Source organism: Zea mays, chromosome 4, assembly GCF_902167145.1.
Source record: "Zea mays cultivar B73 chromosome 4, Zm-B73-REFERENCE-NAM-5.0, whole genome shotgun sequence".
Taxonomy (NCBI): domain Eukaryota; kingdom Viridiplantae; phylum Streptophyta; class Magnoliopsida; order Poales; family Poaceae; genus Zea; species Zea mays.
Window position 1 is genome coordinate 182,606,557 of NC_050099.1, and position 7,663 is coordinate 182,614,219.

The 7,663-nt window shown below is 43.2% G+C and overlaps 1 long non-coding RNA gene across 1 annotated transcript; it reads left to right on the forward strand.

The window, feature by feature from the left end:
* Positions 1 to 5,795: 5,795 nt before the first annotated feature.
* LOC103654218 (uncharacterized) lies at positions 5,796 to 7,309 on the forward strand. The gene is made up of 2 exons (XR_565974.1): positions 5,796 to 5,879; positions 6,196 to 7,309. It is a non-coding gene; the product is annotated as an uncharacterized lncRNA (long non-coding RNA).
* Positions 7,310 to 7,663: the final 354 nt, after the last annotated feature.

A 7,663-nucleotide genomic window follows, 5' to 3' on the forward strand; every position in this document is an offset into this window, starting at 1 on the left:
GAAACAGCACCACCTCCAAGTGAAAACACATATCCACTTGTGGCATATATCTCATCAGCATCAGATATCCAGTTTGCATCACAATAACCCTCCAGCACTGTTGGGTACCCGGTATAATGGATGCCTAAACTCATAGTACCCTTTAGATAGCGCAAAACTCTCTCAAGAGCACGCCAGTGATCATCTCCCGGATTTGAAACAAATCGACTAAGTTTGCTCACAGCAAATGAGATGTCAGGCCTCGTAGCGCTAGCTAAATACATGAGTGAACCAATTATTTGGGAATATCTCAATTGATCCCTAGCTATCCTTCGATTTTTCTTTAATAGCTTACTAGGATCATAAGGCGTTGGAGCAGGTTCACATTCGCTAAAACCAAAGCGACTCAAAACCTTTTCCACATAGTGGGATTGCACAAGTGTGATCCCACCAATGCCTTCTCTCAGTAGCTTAATGTTAAGAATATCATCAGCTTCTCCCAAATCTTTCATTTCAAAATTATTAGACAGAAAGTCTTTTGTCTCTTTAATCACATCAAGACTCGTCCCCAAGATTAGAATGTCATCAACATATAGGCATAAAATTACTCTCTCGCCCCCACCATACCGATAGTATACACACTTGTCTGCTTCGTTCACAACAAAACCGGCAGATGTCAAAGTTCTATCGAACTTTTCATGCCATTGCTTAGGTGCTTGTTTTAGGCCATATAAAGATTTCAATAATTTACACACCATGCCTTCTTGATCGTTTGCTACAAACCCAGCTGGCTGCTCCATGTAAATTTCCTCATCTAGCTCTCCATTTAGGAATGTTGTCTTAACATCCATTTGATGGACGAGTAGACCATGAGAGGCAGCCAAAGAAAGTAGCACACGAATTGTGGTCAATCGAGCCACAGGTGAATAAGTATCAAAGAAATCCTCACCTTCCTTCTGTGAATAGCCTTTAATTACAAGCCTCGCCTTGTACCTTTCAATAGTACCATCATGCCTAAGTTTTTTCTTGAACACCCATTTACTTCCAATGGGCTTACACCCATAAGGACGCTCAACTACCTCCCAAGTTGCATTAGACATAATAGAATCCATCTCACTCCTTATTGCTTCCTTCCAAAAGTCAGCATCAGGAGAGGAATATGCCTCTTCAATGGTACTTGGTGTGTCATCCACAAGATATACAATGTAATCATCACCAAAGGACTTTGCAATCCTTGGTCTCTTACTCTTTCGAGTTGATACATTGTCATTTTCCACATGATTATGTATATGGGATTCCTCAGTGTGTTCTACCGGAATAAAATGCTCATGGGGTATCGTTGGTTCATCATTAGACGTATCATGTGTAGCTTTCATGGGAAATTCGTCCTCAAAAAACGTAGCATCTCTGGACTCCATAATTGTACCAACCAACATGTCCGGTACTCCAGAGTTTATAATTAAAAACCTATATCCAATGCTGTGGAAAGCATATCCAAGGAAAACACAATCAACAGTTTTCGGTCCTAATTTGCGCTTCTTGTTAATTGGCACATTCACTTTAGCCAAACAACCCGAGGTGCGCAAATAGGAGATATTTAATTTCTTCTTTTCCCATTCCTCGAATGGTGTGATTTCTTTGTTCTTTGTGGGAACTTTATTCAGGACATGACACGCCGTCAAGATCGCCTCACCCCACCATTCCTTAGATAGCCCTGAAGTCTCTAACATGGCGTTAACCAAATCAGTTAGAGTACGATTCTTTCTTTCAGCAACCCCATTGGATTGTGGTGAGTATGGCGGTGTCCTCTCATGAATAATACCATGTTCCACACAAAAATCAGAAAAATCACCCGAAAAATATTCTCCACCACGATCAGACCTTAATCGTTTAATTTTCCTCTCGAGTTGATTTTCAACTTCAGCTTTGTAGGTCTTAAAATAATGCAAAGCTTCATCTTTTGATTTTAAGAGATACACATAACAAAATCTAGTAGAGTCATCGATAAAAGTAATAAAATATCGCTTGCCTCCTTTAGTCAATATTCCGTTCATCTCACATAAATCGGAATGTATTAAGTCTAGTGGTGCCAAATTCCTCGCCTCTGCAGCCTTGTGAGGCTTGCGAGGTTGCTTAGATTGCACGCACACCTGGCACTTAGAACCTTTGACTAAATCAAATTTCGGGATTAAATTTAAATCTGCTAACCGCGAGACACAACCAAAATTGATATGACAAAGTCGTGAATGCCAAATATATGACTCATTCGAAACAACATTGTTCACAGACTTATTACACGCATCATGCAAAGATAAGCGGAACAAGCCTCCGCTGTCATAGCCTTTTCCAACAAACGTTCCATACTTAGACAGTATACATTTATTAGACTCAAAGACAATTTTGTAGCCATCTCGACACAATTGAGAGCCACTAACTAGATTCTTTTTGATGGAGGGGACATGCTGCACGTTCTTCAATAGCACCGTCTTTCCCGAAGTAAACTTCAGAATGACTGTACCAACACCAAGAACACGCGCATGTGATCCGTTCCCCATCAGCAAGGCTCCAGTCCCTTTGCACTGATAAGAAGAAAATAAAGAAATATCAGCACACACATGAATATTAGCACCGGTATCAGCCCACCACTCAGGGGATTGACACACTGAAAGAACAGTAGGTAAAAGATTACCATACCCCGATGTTCCTTCTGCAGTCTCGCTAACAACCATGTTTACTGTTTTCTTCTCTTGAGCTGGTTTTTTCTCTTGCTTAAATTTGCGGTCTGGACAAGCGCTTGCCCAATGATCAGTACTCCCGCAAACAAAGCAACCAGCTCCTTTGTTCTTCTTTTTGAACGAGGCTGCCTGCTTGGGCTTCGTGGCATTCTGTTGCTTGTTCTTCTTTTTATTATTATGTGATGCATTGGAGTTCTTCTTTTGTACCATATTGGCACTAGAAGTCTCAACTCCTTTTCCACGAGTGTCTTTTGCTCTCGCCCTCTCCTCAACATCAAGAGAACCAATAAGCTCAGCCACGCTAAACTCTTGTCTCTTATGTTTTAGAGTGGTAGCAAAGTCCGTCCAAGAAGGTGGCAGTTTAGCGATAATACCGCCGGCCACGAACTTGTCAGGCAAGACACATGGGAATTGTTCGAGTTCTTTAGCCAGTGCCTGTATTTCATGAGCCTGTTCAACTACAGGACGGTTTTCCACCATCTTATAGTCAAATAGCTGCTCCATGATGTACAGCTCGCTACCAGCATCAGAAACACCAAACTTCTCATCTAATGCATCCCATAACTCTTTTGCAGATGTGCACGTTAGATAAGAATCAACATACTTGTTGGCAAGAGCGCCAATCACGGCGCCTCGAAACAGGTTATCGGCAACGTCGAACATTCTCTCCTCTTCAGGAGTGAACTGTTCGGGTTTCCCCTGTGCGGCGTGATAGTAGTTCATTGCGGTCAACCACAGTATCATCTTACTACGCCATCTTTTGTAAAACGTCCCATCAAAAGGTTCACTTGGTTTTAACGCAGCAGCAAAACCACTAACAGAAAAATGCCTGATATCAGATTTTTGGATTGTTAGAAAGTTAGGCATTTTTAGTTTTAATTTAATCCAGAAAATCAGTGTGATATATGTGAAGACATGTATGTGCATGTGTGTATAACTACTCGCATAAGCAGTAAACAGCAATGAAACATGCACAAATACGAAGAACAGAGTGTACCCAGCGGAGGGACCGATGCTCAAGGCACCAGTGGCTCCATTCACACGAGACATCTCGTGTGTTTGTTCGATGTAGCCGTACGAAGTCGGTGCAGGAAGATGTACGCTGTGCAGTCCCTCGAACGGTCGCCGGTCTCGGGAAGACGTCGAACGAAGCAGCTGGACAAACAGATCACGCGAGCAGTCGCGAAGACGCTCCCCAAAAATCTGATCGCCCGCACACCCGTGGAAGTGTATCTCTGCGGTCGGTGATTTCGAAGGCCTGCTCTCCCACTCTCTGTGCTCGCAGAAGATGGGACGGGAATGTGTTGTTTGCAATTCGCGTGAGATGATTCGCGTGACTGGAAGAGCCCTCCCTCTCCATTCTTATAGGCGGTCAGAAGAAGGGAGAAGGACAACGGACAGAAACGGTCGCGCATTAGAGCTGGAAACTGACGACAGTAACTGACGTCCGTTACTAGCCATAAGACAGGAAACAGACGGTTATCATGACGGTCATCACTCCAGGCAAAATGCGCAACCGTTTGAAAGGAATATTCGGACCAAGGTCCGATCTACCACGAGCACGGCCACGGCCCGGCCCGGCCGGCGGCGGCGGCAGCGCGCGCGCGCGCGTGTGGCAGTCCTTCATCCTTTTCTCAACTTCTCAATAGATGCACCAATGGTCCACCTATTTAAGTTGATTGATTTGTCCTTTGAACTTCCAATATGGTACTAAATAATTAGTACACCATAGCATTAAAGTGGGCCATTAGCATTGACTATTATTGAATATTAATTTGGGCCAAGCCCACAATAATCCAACATATAAGACAGAGAAAACAAAAACAGTGGAGAGCAGCATGATGTCACTTCCTATCTCTCCTCCAAGTTGTGTATCCATCTAGAACTGTGATGTCCAGGCTTAAATCACAGTCAGACATAGCCTCGTTAGGAGGTAATTCCACGTGCTTGTCGCACCATATTCCATATGCACGATGCACATATGGCGCCGAACAGTCGCGACGGGAACAGGGCATGCGTGTAGGCGGATCGGGAGTAGAGATGCATGGTGGGTGCGCGGCGAGGAAGAAGCCTCCGTGAAATGTCGCGTGGAGGATGGGAGAGGCGCGAACATTATAGAGCCGCACGTTTCTGAGTCGCAAATATACTACTTTTCAGGTCAGGCCCTAAAACATTTAGATGAATTTTATTGAAATGAGGCTCATGTTAGAGATATCCTTTGTAGGTTAGGCCCTATATTTCAATTTGTTTATATGTATAGGATCGGTGTTGGAGTTGCTCTCAAGCCATAAAGCTATAACGAGAGTAAAAATAATAATATTTCATTATTAGTATATATAATTATCTCTACTACTTATTAAGTTAGCAATAGTAGCCTGCCTTTTTGTGTTCTGCCTTCCATCAATCTCAACCGTCCAATGTCGCATGGAGCCCTCGTCCGTCCGATTAGCGTGCTCTCTCCCCCGACGCCCACCCGCCCACGATCCCTCGTCTCCCACTAGCCGTCACCTCCGGCTTGCCCTACTTGCTCGTCCCCTGACGGCCTCACCTCACCTCCACGCTCTGCGCCTCTAGCACCAAGAGCCAAGGAAGGCCAAAGGCAGGGGGCTGTGAACCTCGCCCTCGTCGCGTCGCAATGGAGCAGTGGCAACGAGGGTCCGTGTTGGGCTCCATCGTCGTGGGCACAGGTGGATCTCCTACAGCCCTGTCCCCAATTTCGCCCACCGCCAACGCCGCCCCGGCCTTGATTTCGCTGCCACCAACCGTCTGATCCACCCCCATCGCCGATGAACTGCTCGTCGCCTCCCCCGCCGCGGAGTTCAGGTGGGAGCAGGTCGCATCCCCCTTTGTCGCCGCCTTAGAAGCCCAGATCCCGAGTGGGAGGTGCCCGCCGCCCCACCGACGTGCTGCCCACGCGCGCTGAGGAGGGGTTCGTGTACAACTCCCACCACAGAGACAGAGAGGAGGAAGAGTGGCAGATTCATCGAGTTCGGATTGATTTTTCCTTTCCTTGTAAGAACCCCCTCGTGATTTGCTCTTGCTGCTAGCGTGTTGCACTGCTGCTCATGTGGGTTGCTCATGTGGCAGGGAAGTTTTCGCCTTGGTGGTGCTGGACATGCGTGGAGGGCAGATTCATTAAGTTTGGGTTGATTTCTTCCTTTGCTGGTAAGAACCTATTATCTTTGCTTGCACAACTTGTTCTGTAATTGTAATTGGATGGATTGCTCCAAGAATCTATTTTCTTGGTCTTGGCTTTCGTTGTTCTTGATAAGGCCAAATCTGGACCTCTCATTCTAAGATGGACTCTCCAACCCGTCAATTCTTTCTTTGTTGTGGTGGATTCATGTGCAGCTACCAATTTAGTTTATGTTCCAAAAATGTTTCACCCAACCCTTCTCCCTAGGGCTACAAATTGCATCAATTTGTATATATGTTTGATCCTAGCCTTTAATACCTGGTTCTGATGGGATTTCTCATGCAGTTCCATCTGGAGGAGGCGTTGGAGAGGAGGCTGTGTAGGTGACTGAAACTTTACCAAAAACACGCATATGATATATTGCATTACTATTTCTTGCATTCTTCTTAGCCAGTTCAAGCTTTTGTTAATATAGTATTCTTATTTACTCATGATGCTTTTTCGGTGGTTTTAAGTGGGAATTGCACATGCTCATGGTTTTGATTGATTTGGGGAGCAACATCTTCAACAAAAGAAATGATGTGATTAGTTCTGTTGACGAACATGTTGTTTTGCGTTACTATAAACTAAATGGTCATATGTGGATGTCTCAATTACAATTGTTACTTCTTGTCATGATGCTACTGCTACTAAATTAGGATTGGTATGGCTTGAGTTATTTGCTTAGTAATAGCCACAAAAACATATGGTCAACTAGAATTATTTGCTTAGCATAGTTTAGTTCTTCATTAGGGTCATTCTGCATGCTTTTGATCAGGGCACAAAACTGTTTAGTAATGGGACATGACATAATACAATGAATGACACAGAAAGTATTTATGCAAAATTGCTATGCCTCTGTTTCTCGTTGTTTCTAGATGGAATTGTTTCATGGTTTGCAGACCCTCATAAAATATTTATTTATGATTTATGAAATGAGGTCTATCTTTTACTATTTGTAAATTCAGATGCAATTAGTTATTATCCTATTACACTAAAAGTATTTTGTTCTAATTCTAATGGTTGGAGCAGAGTTGGTAGATTTTAATCATAATATATCTTGTCGGATCCCTTATTTTCTATTTGGCATTCACTAACAGCTTTACGAGCTGTTTTTTTGTTCAACATCCTTCTTCAAAACAGTTTAATGGCTTCATTGCTAGAGCTTCTTTTTTATCCTCTCACAAAGGAATCAGGATCACAAATGAAGATGAGAGAGGTGAAGCTGAAAAATGTAGCTTTGCATAGCTCTCACTTATTCCCCTCTGTCATGTATGAAGCTATTGGTAAAGTTGTATTGTCAATTTTTTTTCCAAAACTTATCAGCTTTACTGAGAAAGCTGCTCATGACGAAGCTTAATTGTGTCAAATGAGGCTTTATTTGTCCAATATCTTAGCTACTGTTTGGTAATTTAGATCATATGACATGCTTGGAGGAAATGTGTACGTGAAATCTAGATGCATGTTTTTCTAGGGCAACCCACTAACCCAACACCCAATTTGCAAAAACTAGCCCTAAATGGAAGAAACTTCTACCTTCTTCATTTCTCTCAAGCTGCCAAGTAGACAACAGTTGCTCCTTCTGTTTTATAATTTTATAGCCATTTTTCTATTTTATAGTTTCATGTTTGTGTCAATAGCACAGGGCTCTATATCTGGACATGTCATATACATTTCCAGGTGGTTTATACAATTAGATAGTTTCATTATTGTATCAGTAGCACAATGCTCTATATTTGGACATGTCAGTTACATTTCCAAGTGGTTTATACAA